The following is a 21,070-nucleotide window of genomic DNA, read 5'->3' on the forward strand; positions in this document are numbered from 1 at the left end:
TGCTCTGCCCTGCCTCAGAAGTCAGAGAAACCCTCTTCTGAGCCCCTAGACTGTTTGGTGCTCTCTTGCTGGAGGCCTGGGTTCCTAAACTGTTTGGTACCCTGCCTGCTTGAGAGCTTGGAGACCTGAGACTAATTGCAGCTCTGCCCCTTTCTGAGGGCCAGAGCTCACAGACTGCTCATTTGCCCTGCCCTTGCCTGAGGGCTGGAAACTTTTAGACTGTTTGGTGCTCCACCCTGCCAAAGGCCTGAGCCATATACCTTTGCAGCTCTGGCCTGCCTAAGGGCCAGAGCCTTAAACCGTTTACTCCTCTGCTAATTCCCATGAGCAACGCCTGACATAGTGAGGCAGAGTGGCCTCCCACTGAACCAGAGGAGGAGGGACCACCACTAACCCACTACACGCCATAATACTGCCTATACTGTATGCATATACAAATATTTATCCAGTAAGGGACCAATTTTGGGGTGGACCTGAGTGCCTTTCCTGAGAAACCGCCACTCATGATAGTGTTAATAAGCATTTTAATTATAAAGTCAGGGCCACTGCCATTTTTATGAGCCTCTCCAAATAGAAACAAAAATCCTAAGATTGTTACTTTTGCAGCTTGAAAGGAAAGAAACCAAAATGCAGGTGAAAGTTCATTCGGTATTTCTGCTGTCATTTGAGTCTTAGTTCCAGGACGTAACCTGGCATTTGTCACGACTGGCAGATTTAATTGGAAAGGTTACAGAAAAGTAACCTGATCAATAGGTTCTTGGAACAATGGTAAGAGAAAGGTACTGGAGTTAAAGCTTGATACTGTATTTCTTTCTTTGTAGTTCTATGTTTTACTTGTGCAGTGAAAGGAAAAAGGATACTTTACAGTGTGACTGTCAGCTATAGGTAATAGAATATGTGTTGATAGCCCCTTTTATATTTGCAGCATCATACTTGTTAATTGGAAGATTCTACATCTCCAGTGCACTCTACAGCTGCCAAGTGAAAATAAATGTTATTTTGTTGCAGGTGACAGTTGTCCAAAGCACAAACAAGTAAACTGATCTCAGCAAAAGAAGAATATTCTTCAGAGTTTTCAAAAGCATGCAAGATTGGACTGAGGGAGTTGATTTACATGATTCCTTAATATTCTACACACTACCTGCAGTGCATAATGACAGTACTTCTGCAAGCAGCCCTGTTCTTTTGTGTGCCAGAAAACAGTTTTCTGTGATCACAATAAATAAGATGAAACAAAGGGGGTGGGGCAGGGAGAAAGGGAGGATATTATCTCAAAGAAGGCCAGTGTATAGAAGGAAGGTGAATGGGGGAAAATGAGGAGAGAGATATTAAAAGATGTTAGAGAAATAAAGTGTGGGGGGGAAATAGAGAAGCAAAGCATTCTAAGATGATAAAACTGAAAGAATGAGTCATGACAGTACAGCAGCTAAAGAGGTAGAGTATTCTATTTGTGTGGACCTTAACTCTTACAGTGTTCACTGAAGGACTACATATCAGCCTCTCTTTATGATAAGTCCATTGTGAAAAAATATTATGTTAGCTTTTGTTGATTTTAATCGCTGTTTCTGCAGATATATATTATAAAGCATAGCTTTTCAAAGGGAAAATTATAATATACATAGGTTATTTGGATGCATGTACATATGTAGAATGAAGATAGGGAGAAAAAAAATCAGAAGTTAGGTAGACTTTTTAATTCTACAAGTCTGGACAAACCTCAACAGCTTTGGGGACACATTGCAGTAATGCTGCCTCAGACTTCTATTCCCTATCCCATCCCCTATCCAGAACACAGCTTGCAGGGAGATGAGTCAAGACAGGGAGATTGTTCAAGGGAGGGAATTGGTGAGCAAGGAAGAGGAGGGCATTCTGCAGTGCTGGCCTGGATCTGCAGGAATGAACTGCTGTTTCTCTCCACAGACTGCTCCTTCTATTGTCTTGAATGTAGACTGCAGAAAAACCTGAGTGTCTCTGGATTAAGTTTAGAAGTGTGAGCAACAAGAGTGATGTAGTGGTGGGAGTCTGCTATAGACCACCGGACCAGGGGGATGAGGTGGATGAGGCTTTCTTCTGGCAACTCGCAGAAGCTACTAGATCGCACGCCCTGGTTCTCATGGGTGAGTTTAATCTTCCTGATATCTGCTGGGAGAGCAATACAGCGATGCATAGACAATCCAGGAAGTTTTTGGAAAGCGTAGGGGACAATTTCCTGGTGCAAGTGCTAGAGGAGCCAACTAGGAGGAGAGCTTTTCTTGACCTGCTGCTCACAAACTGGGAAGAATTAGTGTGGGAAGCAAAAGTGGATGGGAATCTGGGAGGCAGTGACCATGAGTTGGTTGAGTTCAGGATCCTGACACAGGGAAGAAAGGTAAGCAGCAGGATACGGACCCTGGACTTCAGGAAAGCAGACTTCGACTCCCCCAGGGAACGGATGGGTAGGATCCCCTGGGGGACTAACATGAAGGGGAAAGGAGTCCAGGAGAGCTGGCTGTATTTCAAGGAATCCCTGTTGAGGTTACAGAGACAAACCATCCTGATGAGTCAAAAGAATAGTAAATATGGCAGGCGACCAGCTTGGCTTAACGGTGAAATCCTAGCGGATCTTAAACATAAAAAAGAAGCTTACAAGAAGTGGAAGGTTGGACATATGACCAGGGAAGAGTATAAAAATATTGCTCGGGGATGTAGGAATGAAATCAGGAGGGGCAAATCGCACCTGGAGCTGCAGCTAGCAAGAGATGTCAAAAGTAACAAGAAGGGTTTCTTCAGGTAAGTTGGCAACAAGAAGAAAGCCAAGGAAAGTGTGGGCCCCTTACTGAATGAGGGAGGCAACCTAGTGACAGAGGATGTGGAAAAAGCTAATGTACTCAATGCTTTTTTTGCCTCTGTCTTCACTAACAAGGTCAGCTCCCAGACTGCAGCGCTGGGCATCACAACATGGGGAGTAGATGGCCTGACCTCTGTGGAGAAAGAGGTGGTTAGGGACTATTCAGAAAAGTTGGACATGCACAAGTCCATGGGGCCGGACAAGTTGCATCCGAGAGTACTAAAGGAACTGGCGGCTGTGATTGCAGAGCCATTGGCCATTATCTTTGAAAACTCGTGGCGAACGGGGGAAGTCCCGGATGACTGGAAAAAGGCTAATGTAGTGCCAATCTTTAAAAAAGGGAAGAAGGAGGATCCTGGAAACTACAGGCCAGTCAGCCTCACCTCAGTCCCCGGAAAAATCATGGAGCAGGTCCTCAAAGAATCAATCCTGAAGCACTTAAAGGAGAGGAAAGTGATCAGGAACAGTCAGCATGGATTCACCAAGGGAAGGTCATGCCTGACTAATCTAATCGCCTTCTCTGATGAGATTACTGGTTCTGTGGATGAAGGGAAAGCAGTGGATGTATTGTTTCTTGACTTTAGCAAAGCTTTTGACACGGTCTCCCACAGTATTCTTGTCAGCAAGTTAAAGAAGTATGGGCTGGATGAATGCACTATAAGGTGGGTAGAAAGTTGGCTAGATTGTCGGGCTCAACATGTAGTGATCAATGGCTCCATGTCTAGTTGGCAGCCGGTATCAAGTGGAGTGCCCCAGGGGTTGGTCCTGGGCCGGTTTTGTTCAATATCTTCATAAATGATCTGGAGGATGGTGTGGATTGCACTCTCAGCAAATTTGTGGATGATACTAAACTAGGAGGAGTGGTAGATACGCTGGAGGGCAGGGATAGGATACAGAGGGACCTAGACAAATTGGAGGATTGGGCCAAAAGAAATCTGATGAGGTTCAATAAGGATAAGTGCAGGATCCTGCACTTAGGACGGAAGAACCCAATGCACAGCTACAGACTAGGGACCGAATGGCTAGGCAGCAGTTCTGCGGAAAAAGACCTAGGGGTGACAGTGGACAAGAAGCTGGATATGAGTCAACAGTGTGCCCTTGTTGCCAAGAAGGCCAATGGTATTTTGGGCTGTATAAGTAGACACATTGCCAGCAGATCGAGGGACGTGATCGTTCCCCTCTATTCGACATTGGTGAGGCCTCATCTGGAGTACTGTGTCCAGTTTTGGGCCCCACACTACAAGAAGGATGTGGATAAATTGGAGAGAGTCCAGTGAAGGGCAACAAAAATGATTAGGGGACTGGAACACATGACTTATGAGGAGAGGCTGAGGGAACTGGGATTGTCTAGTCAGAAGAGAAGAATGAGGGGGGATTTGATAGCTGCTTTCAACTACCTGAGAGATGGTTCCAGAGAGGATGGTTCTAGACTATTCTGAGTGGTAGAAGGGGACAGAACAAGGAGTAATGGTCTCAAGTTGCAGTGGGGGAGGTTTAGGTTGGATATTAGGAACAACTTTTTCACTAGGAGGGTGGTGAAACACTGGAATGCATTACCTAGGTAGGTGGTAGAATCTCCTTCCTTAGAAGTTTTTAAGGTCAGGCTTGACAAAGCCCTAGCTGGGATGATTTAATTGGGGATTGGTCCTGCTTTGAGCAGGGGGTTGGACTAGATGACTTCCTGAGGTCCCTTCCAACCCTGATATTCTATGATTCTATGATGATTTTCAACAATTGGAACATTTCAGTTCTCATACTAGTGCTTCTGTACCGGCGGTAACAAGGGAGGGAGTACTAGGTCAGACCCACTCTTACAGTTACAATGACAGGGAAGTAAAAACACAGATTGCCATAGGAGACTTACTTATGCTAGTTATTACCATCTGTGGAGCCAAGCTGGAGCTACAGCAAGAATGGGAGAATGTCAGAAAATCTTCAGTGTAAGAGCAGCACCTACCTGCCACTTACAGCCAGAGAGTTCAGTTTCATGGAAGTGTATTTTTACTCTCCTGCAGTTTACCTGGACTCAGGGATGATAACATATATCTCCTTATTTGCCCATTACCTGTAGAAGCACAATGAAATAAGCAACTCTTTTTGGTAGACATGCAAACAGTGCTGCTGTTTTTGTGTGGGGGGTTTTTGGCTCACATTCTATAGGATTGTTACTAAAGTAATAGATAAAAAAGGAAATATGTTAAATAAAAACATTTATTAGAGGAAGTAATTTTAAATATTTAATGATATAATTAAGTCTTATTAATGTAATAGTCTTTATTCGTCAGCTTAAAAATTCAAAAGGATAATTTTCTCTTTCATCTTTATTATGCAATGTTTGCCACAATTAATTGTTTTATATTCTTATAAATATTTGATGAATATTAGGTATTTTAATTTAAAAACATGGGTCTTATTCATCACTGTGTTACTCCAGTTTTAGTGAATTATAATGGAGTTGTACCAATATAAAACTGGAGCTGCAACAATGGCGAATCAGACCCTGCATGTTTTACTCTAGTCAGAATGACAGAAGGCCTGATCTGATTCCCAAGCAATTCATTGGGAGCTTTGTCACTGACTTCCATGGGAGGAGAATTAGGCCTGTGTGAGGCTACTGACTTGTAGTGCACATCATATGCAAATAATTTTGCTATATTTAATATTTTAATTGAGGACACAATCTTGCAGCCCCAATCCATGAGGAATTCCCATTTACTTCCCCATAGCAGCTCCAGGATTGGGCACATCATTTTCTATACGTGAACATGATGTAATCTTCTTCTAACTTGTTTGACTTCTTTTAATCTGAATTACTAAAATTTTTGTTTTGTTTTAATCCCGCAAGATTACATTGGGTCAGATCATTCTCCCATCTGAGCTGAACTAGTCCTATTATCCACAGTGTCTTGTCCACAGCTCTTAAGTGTTTTTTTTTTATTGCAATACCAAGCATTTAATAATATTATAATATGTTCAACCTACTAAGCTCTGAAATGACCTTAGAACATCTGTTTGTAATGGCTGTATGGCGATTTTACTCAGTTCCCTCCATAACAGGTATTTAAATGTGTGTTGTGTAGTCAAGTGATTGTTTCTGTACACTGTTAGCCATTTACTGAAAAAGAAAAAAGTCCTGTATAAATAGTACTTCAGCATTAAGACATGGGGGATTTAAATAATGTATTTTTTTCTTTCATCAGTGATATTTGTTGTACAGGTATTATAAAGTGATATTTAGAGGAAGTGGATATTTTATTTTTACCACTGTATCACCTCTTAATCCTTATTACAGTATCAGCTTGGGAGCTACAATATTAGCAATTCATAGGGGCAATCACTTAATGGGCAATATGTTGACTTCCTTTTTCAACTGTTTTTTTTTTATTTTTATTTTTTTTTAATAAATAAAAATAAAAGCCCTGGTAACAATACTTTGGTAAATAGGAATATACTTCTGATGGGTGTAACAACCTTTGGGAAGGATAGTCCAACTAGTAAAGCGACTAGTAGCCAAATGTAGGCATTTCTGTGTCATCATAAGTTTTCAGTTCTCTTCAGTGTATGCGTGCAGTTCCCTTTATCCTTAGGTGAATTACTCAGGTACCAACACAGTACATGCAGGGTGGGATTCCAGAGGGGCTTTGTAACAGAGTACTGGCGTGTAAGCACATGCTATCTATTGTTCATTTTCCATCCCCTTCTATCAGGAACTGTTGCTATTGTTTCACCTCTATCTTCAGGCTGTACATTCTTGCATTCTCCACTACACACAAGTGAGGGGCCAGGCACACCAACTGAAGAGGTAAAATACAATGCCAATTCTGGTCCTCTTCAGGTCACTTGCAGGGTTGAACCAATGTAAATAGTAGATTCTCTATAACTTCAAATCTTTAAATCCTGATTTGACAATTTCAGTACCTTAGCCAAAGATTAGGGGTCTCTTACAGGAGTGGGTGGGTGAAGTTCTGTGGCTTGCAATGTGCAGGAGGTCAGACTAGATGATCATGATGGTCACTTTTGACCATAAATTTTTGGAGGCTGTCAAGGTTCCTCCCCCACTCTGAACTCTAGGGTACAGATGTGGGGACCTGCATGAAAAACCTCCTAAGCTTATCTTTACCAGCTTAGGTCAAAACTTCCCCAAGGTACAAAGTATTCCACCCGTTGTCCTTGGCCTGGCCGCTACCACCACCAAACTAATACTGGTTACTGGGGAAGAGCTGTTTGGACGCGTCTTTCCCCCCAAAATACTTCCCAAAACCTTGCACCCCACTTCCTGGACAAGGTTTGGTAAAAAGCCTCACCAATTTGCCTAGGTGACTACAGACCCAGACCCTTGGATCTTAAGAACAATGAACAATCCTCCCAACACTTGCACCCCCCCTTTCCTTGGAAATGTTGGATAAAAAGCCTCACCAATTTGCATAGGTGACCACAGACCCAAACCCTTGGATCTGAGAACAATGAAAAAGCATTCAGTTTCTTACAAGAAGACTTTTAATAAAAATAGAAGTAAATAGAAATGAAGAAATCCCCCCTGTAAAATCAGGATGGTAGATATCTTACAGGGTAATTAGATTCAAAAACATAGAGAACCCCTCTAGGCAAAACCTTAAGTTACAAAAAAGATACACAGACAGAAATAGTTATTCTATTCAGCACAATTCTTTTCTCAGCCATTTAAAGAAATCATAATCTAACACATACCTAGCTAGATTACTTACTAAAAGTTCTAAGACTCCATTCCTGGTCTATCCCCGGCAGAAACCAGCATATAGACAGACACAGACCCTTTGTTTCTCTCCCTCCTCCCAGCTTTTGAAAGTATCTTGTCTCCTCATTGGTCATTTTGGTCAGGTGCCAGCGAGGTTACCTTTAGCTTCTTAACCCTTTACAGGTGAGAGGAGCTTTCCCCTGGCCAGGAAGGATTTCAAAGGGGTTTACCCTTCCCTTTATATTTATGACAGAGGCTATGTTAACTTAAAGGATATTTCCAAAATGGGATCAAAGTAACAGCCAAAAGAGGACTTTCCAGCTTCTAGAAAGCAGGAAGAGGGAGAGGACGTGCCCTTCTCCTGGAGTAGCCATTCCTGCGCATCTCCTAGGTGTCCTGCCAGGGCCCCATGGAGGCACTGCACTCAGAATCTGATCAAGGAGAATTGCTCTATATAATCTCTGGCAAGTAGTCATCTGATACTTAGTCAAGTGACCACTCTCCGTTATGTTCCTTATTTGGAGACTACAACTCCAGCAACCCCTGGTCTTAAAGGAGCATGTCCCTTTAACATGGTGGCTGCACCTGTGCTCACAGACCAATTGTGGTTTACAGGCCCATAAAAAAGTAGCTTTATTTAGAAACTCCATGAAATCCATGGCAAAGTCCTTCTTGTTAACTATAGCAAGACACTGGCACTGCAGTCATTTCAGAGTGAAAAATGGGGAAAGGGAGTTAGAATAAAAGATTAATTTGATAGATTTGTGAACTCCTAGAAAACTGAATTTCAGATCTGTATGTGAGCATCTGTATGTGTCTGGGAGAGTGGGAGTTAAGTGCTTAAATACCTTTTCAGGGTCAGGTGACAGTCCATAGAAAAAGTGTGAAAAACATGTTTGTTTGAAAATATTGTCATTCCACAAGAAATATGGATGCTTTTTTTTCTTATTGAAGATTTGTCCTTTTCACTTTTCTTCCCACATGTTACACTACACCTTTTTTTCTAACTCTTCATTTTCAGTGTTCCTTCCTGTTCTTTCTTTAGTCTCTCAAGGAGCTTTCTTTTCATCCTCTGTTTCCTCTCTATCTCTTGTCGGGCACCTCTCTCCTCTCCATCGTGCTGATGTGGCTGCTAAACAGCTTAGCTGCATGGATTGCCTCCTGTAGTGGAGAAGAAGCATCAAGCCTGGAGTCAGTAAAGTGCTTCCTGTCACTGGCTGACACAACATGTTCAGCCACGTAACTTTGGTATTTTGAACCAGCACATGAGCTCAACAGGTAGCCGAACTAGTGACTTGGATTTGAGGAAGGATGCAGTCCCATGGTGCTCCCTCACTGTATGTGTATATCAGTAGTTCTATGGCTGTCCCTCTGTTTGTACAGCATAGGGAGCAATTAAAAACAACAACCCTGAAACACCTTCGAAAACAATACCTATTTACTATTTGTGTATTATGGTATTATCCAAACACCCTAATCAGAACTGGGGTTGTACACACAGTTGTGCCAAAGAGTATTCTAGTTTTAGATGTATCCTTTTATGTATTACAGGATATGTTTTATAAAAGTCCTTTTTGCCGGCAACCTCTTAAAAATTAAAGACATTTTCAAAAGTAGAAGCACCAGTTGGTGCTCAGCACTTATGAAAATCAGTAGTCTCAGGATCCTAACTTTAAGCTCCTATTTTTGAAAATCTTGGCTTATGAGTGTATTTTGCTGCTGGTTATATAACTTGCCTGTGGGGGAGGCAAAGAGTTGGTTCTGGTTTTGCTGTGTAGCTAGGAAACATACTCCTAAGGCACCCTAGCATATCTGATTTAAAAGATTGTTGAATTCTATGCGACTGAAAAGTATGTCAGAGTAAACACCTGAGAGCAAACTGAGAGAGTCACTCAGTGCTCCGCTTATATAAAAGAGATGATCTGTTTATATATACACAAACAATTAATACAGTGAAAACTTCGTTTATATGCCCTCTGAGAGGGAAAACAATGTTGCAGATTACTTTGGGATTTGGAAGAGTGACTGTTAGGAAAAAAAAAAAATCCTTCCTTTTAGATTGCTACTTGCTTCATTACTGCACGCTAGAGGGCACTTGAAGTAGAGCAAAAGATATTTCCATAGCCACTGAAAAAGGAACAAGTTACCGGTATCTTGCTTATACATTGGAAGCTAAAAGCAAAGGATTAGGATGCTTGAATCACATCCAAAGCATTAATCAACAAAAAATAGGTAAGTTGATTGCTTTGTTTGACACAACTTTCTTTTTATTTTGTCTTGATCTTAGTGTTTCACATAAAAACCATATCTGTTTTCCTAATAATGAACCTGACAACAACTAATCAAAATTCCAAACAGTACCCTAGGAATAATAAGAAACTTGCTAATGCATCATTGTATTTTTATGCATTCTATAATATAATTGGTGAATATGAAAACCTTCTGGTATGAAAATTAATAGTTATTTTTTCTTCCATATTTTGAAATTGAAATCTTCCAGAGAGTGGAACGGATTCAGAAATACGTATGTTTGTAAAAAACTAAATGGAGAAATTTAGGGGAAAAGGAAAATAATTCACTAAGAACACAAAGGTGCCAGTCCTGCAATTGAATTCACCCTTGGCACCTGTGTGCCATACCAGAGACTAGAAATGGAACTCCACCTGGACATATGGATCTGATTGCAGCATCAGAGCCCAAGTAATTTGAAGTAACTTTAGTCAGAACCAACATGCTTCTTGCTTTCTCATGCCTTCGGTAACAGGGAAATAGATCTTCTATTTGCTGAATCGTCTGTGACAGAAGACTAGAGTGCAAAAAGAGTACTTTTAAATAAGAGAGAATCCCCTTATTTGGTCACTTCGAGAGTGTTTTTCTAAAGTCTGCCACTCTCAAGTGTTTGTGGTTGTGGTGCCTGAATCTTATCACTTCTGACACCTGGCCATGATGAAAATATCCTCCTGTAAAAACCGTTCACCTAGACAAGATTCTCTGAAAGAAAGATTATTTATAGCTGTAGCATCTTAAAAAAATCAGGAACTGCAGTCAATGCATAAAGACAAAGACCTAATATCAAAGGCCTCTTACACGGTTTGCCTTTTTCCCTTGTGCCAACTTTAAGTATCATTTAATAATGCTTTTAAAAGTATCGGCTGTCTTTCAATAATTTTCCAAGCACTTAGTGATCACTGTTTCTCATAGTAAATTTCTCAGGAATGCAAACTATTTGCAAGTATATTTTTAAAGGTTGCAGGAAGGTGATAAGAAACTGTTTGCACCGTTAGTTATGTTTGCATTCACTCTGTGAACCACTAAAAGTGCACATCTCATTCAGAAACATTTCATACCTTTCTTCTTTTCTTTCCTCAGTCTTTGACTTTTATAAATGGTCTCATCAAATACAAATTCTATTCTCTTGTTACCAAATGTGCATGTTGGTTTTGACTAAGTTACTTCAAATTCCTTTGGCCTTGGTGCTGCAATCAGATCCTTATGTCCATGTGGAGTTCCATTTCTAGGTAAAAGTTGCCTGGTTAATACTGAAAAGTCAAGGAACAAACAACATCCTATGAAATGAATCTTTGAAGAAAATCAAAGGAGGGCTTGATGCTGCACATAATTTTGAATAAAAAGTAAGAACTATGTGTAAAATCTGAATATTGCCTGACAAAAGTAGACAGCTCTCTGAAACATTAGTGAAATGATGGTGAAATAAGCAATCAGTTGTTGCATAGCTTTTATTGTAATACTTCTGAAACACCTTGCTTATTATTTAAGTGGCATTGCTTGTGGGAATGCATGTGCAGTATTTTGAATGAATAAATATGGGATCTGACCAAAAGCCCACTGAATTCAATGGGAGAAACTCACTTAGCCTCAGTGGACTCTGGATCAGGCCCATATAACATATCCACAACTAACTTCAGCCTCTGACTTTTCAAATACTGTGCTGAAGGAAGTAATCTTTCACTGAAAGATCTCAGGGGTTAAACTCTGAGTGTCAGGAATTTAATTCACATAGTGGGTTCCCCTCTCTTCCCCCTCACCCCTGTTTAAGGTTCTTGACTTTTGTATTATTATTTAAATGATATGATGTTCATCATTTTCATCACCAGCCAGTCCTTGTGTGGCTCAGTTGTTTGTTGAGTTACCCCCTGTGAGCTCACTTCAAACTATTTCTATTGATTTTTTTTTTCAATAAGGCTTGAGCTCTCGGCTGTCTTCTCCACCGAAAACATTTTACGGCACTTCTTTTAATGTTGAAAAGCAGGCAAATAGACAATAAATAATCAACATCCCCTTTTCAAAAGCTGAAAAGGATGAAAAGCTATTTGTATTCTTTTATATTCCATACAGTTTTAGACGGAAACCAGACAGTTTCTGCCTCTGTGTGACCATGAGAAATTCCATTAGGTTTACTATCCTCCTTATTCATGATAAGAACAAAATATTATGGAGGGGAAAAATCTTTTCTTGACAAAGAAAAGTAAATAACCTCTATTTCCTGGGGCTCCTGATCAGGTAAAAGCTGGTTCTGTGTGAAATTTCCTGGCACAGAGATCTAGTTTTCTTCAGACATTAAACTGTGGTACAGTGTGTACATCCAGAAGGCACCCACATTTTAAAAAGATTCTTTAATTATTCACCTACATTTCACATCTGATGCTCTTTATTCTTCCTTGATTGTAGTTATTAATTTTAAAAGCATATTCCCTTTTTAGTTGCCACTGCTTTCCTTTGAGTATGGAATGTAACCACAACATTTAGAATTTATTTTTTAAAGGTGAAATAATCTATAGCTAGCATCCTCAGCAGCACTACTGGGTATTAACAAGAGTGTATTACCATAGGTGGAATTCTTGAAGTAAAAAAATCCCATTTCCCAGCTGTCTCCTTTCTCTCTTCCCCCACAATAAAGTTGTTAATTTAGAAATATGGGGCAAGATTCTCTGGTCTGCTAAGGCTTAACCTGCCATATGAGGATTTGCCCCCTTCAGAGGAATCCATACATGGCAGAGAGCTATCTTATTCATTCCATGTCATCCCTCTTCCCAGTTAGTGACCAAGGAAAAGGGGTCTGGCCTATACCTCCGTGATCCACAGCGCCAAGAAAAGCTCCTAGGCATTATTTTGTGGATGTTCTACAGCCTGTGTTACACAGGGTATCAAACTAGGGGATCACAAAGGTCCCTTGTGGCCTTGGAATCTATGAATTATTAGATTTTTGTTGTTGTTGTTGTTCTTTCAAACCACCGCCACCCCACTCCCACATTGGAAGATGAAGAAATCTCCTGTTTTTCAGTATAAATAAAATGTATTAAACTTCAGGTATGTGAGGGCTTTCTAAATATAGGTGAAAATGTTTGGGAAGCTGTCATTAATACCCAGGAGTAAAGAAGTACAGACAAAACATCCTCATCCCTCACCATGACATTATCTATATTCTTATATTATTGTTCAGTTAGTGGAAGAAAAGAGGAGGGGGAAGATACCTTTTTGTTTGAATGCAAATCTGAATAAAGTGAAGCCACATTGCTGATGTTATTTATTGCACTGCAAGCTGTCTCATCATTCCTTGCTCCAACAAACAAAAATAACATTGGCAAGTATTGTATGCAATTACTTTTCCAAGACAATAGGAGTCAGTCCAGAGTGATAGCTAGGTAAGTAAAAATTTGGAATCTGTGGGGAAGCAACTGAAGGAAAAAATGGAATTCATCCTCCTCCATCCCCTGGAAATTTCACATTTCAAAATGCCAGGTCCTGTTTCCTTTTGATGATTTTATGGATTTTCAAAATTAAAATTTTGGGCAAAAGGAAGAACACCTGTTATCTGGAATAACTTGCCAGGGACAATTACATTCTGTTATGACAACAAATGCCACACATCAAAGTCACAGAACCCCCAATGCTGGTTTGCATTTTCCATCAGACCTAGACAAACATATAAAAACATTTAATAGTTGTCATTGGCAATAAACATAAGCCAGCCTATTGCCTCACCCTATGTTGGAGTAGGGGGCTCCTTTGTTCACCTCCCATCTGTAATCAAGTCTTCAAAGACCCTTTGTTCCTACACAGTCATGATAGCCCAGGCAAGTTTGAGGTTTCTTAGAATCATAGAAGGTTAGGGTTGGAAGGGACCTCAGGAGATCATCTAGTCCAACCCTCTGCTTGAAGCAGGACCAATCCCCAAATTTTGCCCCAGATCCCTAAATGGCCCCCTCAAGGATTGAACTCACAACCCTGGGTTTAGCAGGCCAATGCTCAAACCACTGAGCTATCCCTCCCCCAGAGCTTCCCCTTAAAAGAATGAGTTTGAGGCCCCCAATGATGTCACCATAAAAATAAATCAATTTAAATAAATAACAAACATAACCCTCAAAAACAACAAACTAGCCTCAGCGCTACAAAAAAGATTTTTAACCACTCTTCCCAAATGAAACATTTTCTTAGTAAAAGAGGTTTTTCCCCGTGCTCCTACTGCAGATCCCTACCCCTCTTCTGTCACAGAGCACTAAAGGACCTGCAACAGAAATGTGCCAGACTATACTCCTTTATAAAACTAACCTTCAGAACCATGATATAAAGAATTATACAAAAACTGTAACATACTTAACACAGCACAGACATAACTATATATTGACACACGTGAGAGTCTTATATACATATGTGAGTGTGTATGATCTTCCAGAGTGAAAACAACATTCAGGCACACATCTTCCAATGTGAAAACAAAAGAAAAAACACAAACTCAGTTAATAGATTTTTAGGGTCAGAAGAGATCATTATTATCACCTCATGTGTCCTGCATAACAGAATTCTTTAGATCCTTTGCACAGGAACTTCATTCTGGGCCCTTTCTATAAATATTGAATGCTTCAAATAGGTGCTGAGCACCCTCGTCTCTTATTAAAGTGAAAAGGGAGCTGAGGATGCTCAGTACCTCTCAAAAGCATTCAGCTTGCTGCGGGATTGCACTGTATAAAACCAAAACAGGTAATCAGTGATGACAAACTGGAACTAGAAACTAGGAGCCATAAGGTCCGTTGTAATCCCAAGAGCCCCAACCATGTTAAGAGAACTTCTTACAACACCATTGTCCCATAGTGCTGCCACATCTTGTTGTACTGAAGGGACCTAGCCTCATTCCACCTCATGCTAAAGCTCTGAAATTGGGTCACCCAGCACAGCTATACTTGTAGAACACTGGATATGGGCCTACAATGATAGGGGAGAAACCTGACTCTCTCTCTCTCTCTCTCTCTCACACACACATGCCTTGTTTATTTTTATATATAAATGATTTTAAAAATAGCTCCCTTAGCATAACTCCCTGGCCTCTGTCCTTTCTTCCCCAAGCCTTCTACTGAACATTTTGATGGATTTTTCCTTCTGCAGGGTCTGTTTTCACAATACTGATTAAGAATATTCCTTCTTTCATTTTCACATGCTATGTGGTCTCTATTCTCCCAATCCCTCTCTCACACCCCTCATTTCCCCCATCCTTTTCTCTCCTTCATCGCTTCACCATCGTCCCTTATTGTCTCTCGCCTATTCCTGCACCTCCCACCAACTCTTCACCGTTCCTGTCCTGAGGCCTCCCTCATCATCTCATTCCACTCAGATTTCTACCCCTGCCCAAACCTTCCTCTTCCTTTGGCTCCAGCCTCCTTGTGTCTCCCTTCCCCTGCTCTCCCCATCCTCTTCCCTTCAGTTTCTTATATACCCATTACCTGGTAACTCTGCGCCTTTCCAGACGGTCACTAAACACTTTCTCCTCATTCTCCCCCAGCCCACCCCCACTTTGGGGAGGGTCTGTCTCCTGAGGACTTTCTTTCCTAGGATCCTTTGAATCTCTTCCCACTGGAGACACCCCTCTCCTTTTGCTCCCAGGGTGTTTCTCCCTCCCTGCCCCTGGGATGCCTGTCTCCCCAATCTTCTCCTCTTATGACTTCTCCCTTATCTCCCCCTGCCCCCATTCCCCTCCCTGAACCTTGGGGGTTGCAGCACCCAGTTCCTTCTCAGCACACCCTGCCCCTGACTTTCAGCCCCCACATTCTCTCCCAGGACTCTTCATGAAAATCTTGTACCCTACCACCGCCCAGCCACCTCTGCCACCCCCAACCCCTTTGTGCCCAGGACCCCTAAGAACTAGCATCCTCTGCCACCAGCTGCCCTTCCTCCCACCCGCCTTGTTCCCGCAACTTCGCTGCTCCCCCTGGGCTTCCTCTGTCAACTGGCTCCTGCTCCGAAGACCCCGCTGCTCCCCTTTCTCTTCTCTGCTCGGAGCCCCCCCCTGCCCGACATCTCCATCAGTCCTCATCCCATCTTCGCCTCCCCAGCTCCCATTCCGCTTCTCCTCTTCCCGAGTGTTTGTGTGAAATACACCAGCCTCAGGCTGGAAAGGCACCTGGCAAGGATCTCGGGAATGAATGGCTCTGAAATTTGTAGAAAAGTTGTGTGCTTACTAGATTGAAAAAAAAAAAAAAATGCTTCCTTGAATTTCCAAGCGCTAGACCTGCCTCCGAGATCAGCCCAATAAGAGCTGTCAGGGGAGGCTCCCAGCTCACTTTTCCACATCACTTCACAGTTACATCTGGCAGGCAGGCACATTGGAGCGCTCAGCCCCTGAATTAGTGGATTTATTTGGAATATCCCTGCTTTCCTGGCGATGAGCTGCTGCGGCTGATTTCTGCAAAAGGGAGAAATTACTAACTGCACTTTACTATGCAGGCACAGAAACCTGAGAGTCTAAGTGACCAGCTTCTCCCCCAGCATCAGCAGCATCAAAAAGCATGAAAGAAATCCGGAGAATCCTGCCCATTCAGACGGACTGGTTAATATTTTCCTCTCCCTGAAGTAGACCCTTTAAATCCATTTGTGAAGTGGTCTTCGCAAGACGTTTCCTGGGTCATTGCAAGAGTGAGTATCTGTTTTATTGTTAGCTAGTTATTTATTTCTCACTGGTAGAAGGTTTTCTCTCTATGGATTTGTCTTTGACTTGGTGCACCTTGCATACACTGTCACCGACACTATCTGTTAGAAGGAAAACAGTGTCTGTTTCCTTATAAACAGATGCATTATTAGACTGAAGTGTAGTGGCTCATTAATTCGGATTCTTTGAAATTCCCTGATAATGGGATGCCAGTTTGGGGGTGGGTTGTTTTTTTCTAAAAGGTTCAGAAGGAGTTTTGTATCACAGTGAGCTGTTCGCTGGGCTGGAGAACCCGTTTCTTCTCGTGGGTTTTTTTTTTTAAATTATTATTTATTTATTTAGTACAATAAATCTCTGGACTGTTGTACTATGGTGAATAGATGCAGGGCTGCATTCATGCACTGAAGTAGATTGCAGTTTTCGTGCTGAGAATAAAAATCAGCCACCAGCCAGATATGTAAATGGTGGAGGCTGGAAGAATCATAAGGGGGGGGGGATTTCCCCCCTAATTATCACTGCCGACCCCATGGTTCCTCAAACCCCTCAAATAAATCAATGGATGCAATTGGACTGATTTATCCTTCTCCCCCGTTCAGAAAGGAAAGTCTCCCGTCAGTTCTGCTCTATCTTTCTCTAAGCTGGGGTGACAAGGACGCTTTAGCTGTGAGTAGTCAAGAGAGCCATCTCTTTCCCATAAGTTGTTTTCTTTTCCTGTGCTTGTTGACTAAATAGTGAATGCACCCGGCTGAAACTTAGGAGAGGGCGCAAACCCCTTAGCTCCAGTTGCTTGTTAGTTGTATCATTACGGAGGCTTCTAGAGAGGAATGCAGGACTGCCAGCCCCTAACGCGGGCTGTTCCACTACGCATTTGATCCTCTGGTTGAGAAAGGCAAGAGGAATAGCATGTTCTTACATTCTGCTTGGATATCACATCTGCTTGGTGGTAACATCCCAACCGGGAGACCCGAGCTGTCAGATAGCATCCCTGCTAGACTGTACCAGATCTACAAGAACATTGTGATCAGCTGTGGAGCACAGAAGGCACCGGATCAGACCATAGCACAGCAAAGCTTCAGCATAGAAAACCCATATATACAATATAATCCAAATTTCTCGTTGGATAATATAGAAGAGATTAACTCAAGTCCTTATTTAGACACTGGCTATCACCATAAAGATGCCAACACTTAACATAAGCAGGGATTCCTTTGTGGTTGATGGCCATTCAGTCATGTCTAGACCCTTTCTCAATTTAAACAGTTTACATTAAGTACCAGACTAAAGGGAATTGAATCTATCCAAACTGGCACATAATAGCATTATAAAACAGGGCTCTGGTTACCAACAGGTATCAAATGCTCCTGCTACCCCCAACGGCCCCTCCCCAAATCTTCTATACTTTCCCTTCCTCTGAATATAAACAATGCAAACTTTCATAAAAGCTGACACGTTTAAACAGCCAACTTGATGAGCTCATCAATGACTAGCCATTTGTCTTCATGGTCATCATTGCCAGATGTTTCCTTGGGCTGCTGAATGTAAGAAATCAAATAACATTTAATTGTCTATTGTTTTCAAATCTCCAACATTAGTGTTTAATAGAAAGTTGGCTAACAGCTGCTCACTTCAGTTTCAATTAAAGAATATAGCTGATAACTAACAAAGCTTTAGATAAAGAATCCTCTTAACTTTACTTATCCTCTTTTGTAAATTCCTGAGGAGTTTCTTTGCAATAAGGACCAAGAGATATATGTGATACTTCCATATGACTGCAATCTGAAGATATTCCTCTACAGTCCATTGTTAGGAACAAGATGATATATCACAATTGGTTTCCAGGACATGTAGGTTTACTGAAAATATTAAACAAGCAAATAAATAAAAACAAGCAAATGATCCTAATGTACTTTTTCAGCTGTCTTAATCAAAGATAAATGATCAAAATGGCTAAATGCATTGATGGTATTTTGCACACATGTTAAAGCATTACTCATCAAGTCCACAAATATAAAATCTGATAACATTAAAACCAAAAGATCTCTACAATGTAACCTCCTGGCCTAATTGTGTGACCATTTCAACCTTAAAGCTATATGAGGGGAACTGATTCTTATATAATATTCTAGTCTAAGGTTTTCCATCCATTCAACCTTGCAGTTGTGCCTCATAGAATGCAGAAACCCATAATCTTCCCCTCTAAATATTGCTGTTTGCTTTTTAAAATTGCTATTTATTGAAGCACTTTTCAATCTTTCTGAAATACTTATTTTATAATATCATAGGCTTTAAAGGATTTCAGTTTCTATTGCTGTTTGTAAGTTGAGGGCCTCTTGCAGCAGAGGCTATGCTACCTGGAAGCTGTATTTTGTGGACATAGGTACATTATGATATATGGGGGAATAATGTATTGTTAATTGAAATGTGTTAGTCACAAAAAGCAACTTGTGAGGTTTCTTATCTTATAAAAAGTCATTAAATAAAATAATATGTTTGGCTGCTTAACAAATGTTGATCTGTTTATATGACATTAAAGCATCTTTCATTAAAAAAAAAAAAAAAAAAACTTTATCGTACTATGGGAGGGAATCCTCCACAGATTGCTTCATGAGTCCATGCTCAATGACCCTTCCAAAAAGCTTATAAGAGGGTGTCCACGGTCACAGACCAGATATAAATTTGCTTATTACTTTTAGAGATGCTTTCTAGAGAAGTTCTGTCTCTTTTTCACTGCACATTTGTCAATTCCCTAGTAAAGATGTTGATTCCTGAAGGTCTCCGTGCCTTATGTACTTTGCCTGGGACATTTTAGTCAGCGGTTGGAATTAAGGGCTTGGGGGCTCACCCGTATGACCCCTGATATATACAAATAAGTAAAGACCTTGTACTATTACCTCAGCTAGCAGTAAAATTGTTTTAATTCCCATCATGAACACGGGGGGTGGGAGGTGGGGGGAGGGAGATGATATATGTATTTTTATGAACAAGAATAGCTCTTTGACAAGAGACAGAGTCAACACAAAGTGCATATTCAAAGCACATGGTGCTGCAAATCTTTACCAGTTATGACAAGATAGAGTATCTATAAACAGTACTTATAAGAAAGCAACTGCTAATGCTACATAGTCTAAATGTTAATATCTACTCACAGCATTTTGTATAACCAACCATATATTATTATGTATACAAACCACATGTATATTGTATTGCATTTTCCATTTTAAAGCTGCCTCCTTGTAACACTATATCAAGGCTGACCTTTTGGACAAACTTTTAATAATAACAATTGTGTGCACCTTGATTATATCTGCATTTCAGAAAACCATATAAGACTCTGTGAGCTGTGAGATTAAAAATAACACAAATCAAATTTTACTGGTGGGAGGAGAACTCTAAGACTTTTGCATTGAAATGTTTTAAGCATCATTGCTACCATAAGTCTGCATCAATAGAATTCAATTAGATGTTGTAAACTCAACATTTTTCTTAGCCTTGTTGCCATAGAAAAAGTGGTACACTTCATAGCTTTCTAAACATAAATATCTGAGAAAATTTACCCTTTTAGAAATTGAACATAAGTGCCAATACAGTTTACATTTTCAACTATTTCCCCCAGTTCATGAATACTTTTATTAAATTTCTTAGTTTGACAAATCAAATAAACAGCATCAGTACAGTGGCATTTCAACTACAGATGCAATTTTAACTTTTCAGGATTTCTTTCTGAAAATGCAGTGGAAGCAGATGACATCTGAAAGTGGAAAGAAGAGCTGACATGGAAAGGTGCCCTCAGAACGAGTTTACTAGCAGCTGACTCCAAGCAGAAGACCAATTCCTGCTTGTTTTACTCATGAGTAGTCCATTACTATCAATCACCATTTGATGGCAATGGTACTACTTGAGGAACTGGTCCAACAAGGTGCTAAGCACTAGTTATTATCACTGTAGTCAACGGGAATTAGGATGTTCAAAATCTTGGTGGGTTGGGCTCAGAATTAATAAAATGAGCAGGATTTGGCTCAATTTTGCAAAACCTATGTATTGCTTTTCCTGAGGAGCCTCCACTACATGTATGGGGGTCTAAAGCCAACTTTCTCCCCCAAAAATGTTAAACGTGCACAGGGAAAAATGCCACTCAGTATGTTTTGTTCAGGCTTCTACTCCTAGTAGAAGCAGCTGTGTATTTTGTTAAAAATAGTATGTCAGAAATTTTTAGTTCACCAGCTTGCTTGTAGTTTTCAAACTTAGTGGTGTGTATTAAATCCAAACAGGTTAATTCTAAGAAACTCTACACAGCCTACTTTAAGGAACTCATCTTACAGTTTAAATCCACTTTTAATCACTTTCTCTTTCCTATTACTAATGTTTAATCATACAAACATATATAAACTAAATGCCAATGTGGAAAGAAAATTGTGTACTTCTAGTAGAAGAATGTAATTCATTAATTTTTCAGGCAAATACATATTACTGACAATGAACATCAGTATTAAGGATTGAATATATCTGCTCATTATTTCCTTTCAATTAACCAAATGATCACTGGACCTTCATTTCTACCCTGACTGAACTTGAAATGAGTAGTATAAAGCCA

The 21,070-nt window shown here is 40.6% G+C and overlaps 1 protein-coding gene across 6 annotated transcripts in view; it reads left to right on the forward strand.

The window, feature by feature from the left end:
* The first annotated feature begins 15,964 nt into the window (after positions 1 to 15,964).
* The window catches only part of CDH8 (cadherin 8), a 196,548-nt gene continuing 191,442 nt past the window's right edge, over positions 15,965 to 21,070 (forward strand). For 2 of the 6 annotated variants that reach the window (XM_073307975.1, XM_073307976.1), the window contains exon 1: positions 15,965 to 16,466. The gene's annotated coding sequence lies outside the window, so the exon portion shown is untranslated. Of the gene's footprint in view, positions 16,467 to 20,190; positions 20,260 to 21,070 lie in introns of all 6 variants that reach the window. The other 4 variants (XM_073307977.1, XM_073307978.1, XM_073307974.1 and 1 more) reach the window with 3 other exon arrangements.

This window comes from Lepidochelys kempii, chromosome 12 (assembly GCF_965140265.1).
Source record: "Lepidochelys kempii isolate rLepKem1 chromosome 12, rLepKem1.hap2, whole genome shotgun sequence".
Taxonomy (NCBI): domain Eukaryota; kingdom Metazoa; phylum Chordata; order Testudines; family Cheloniidae; genus Lepidochelys; species Lepidochelys kempii.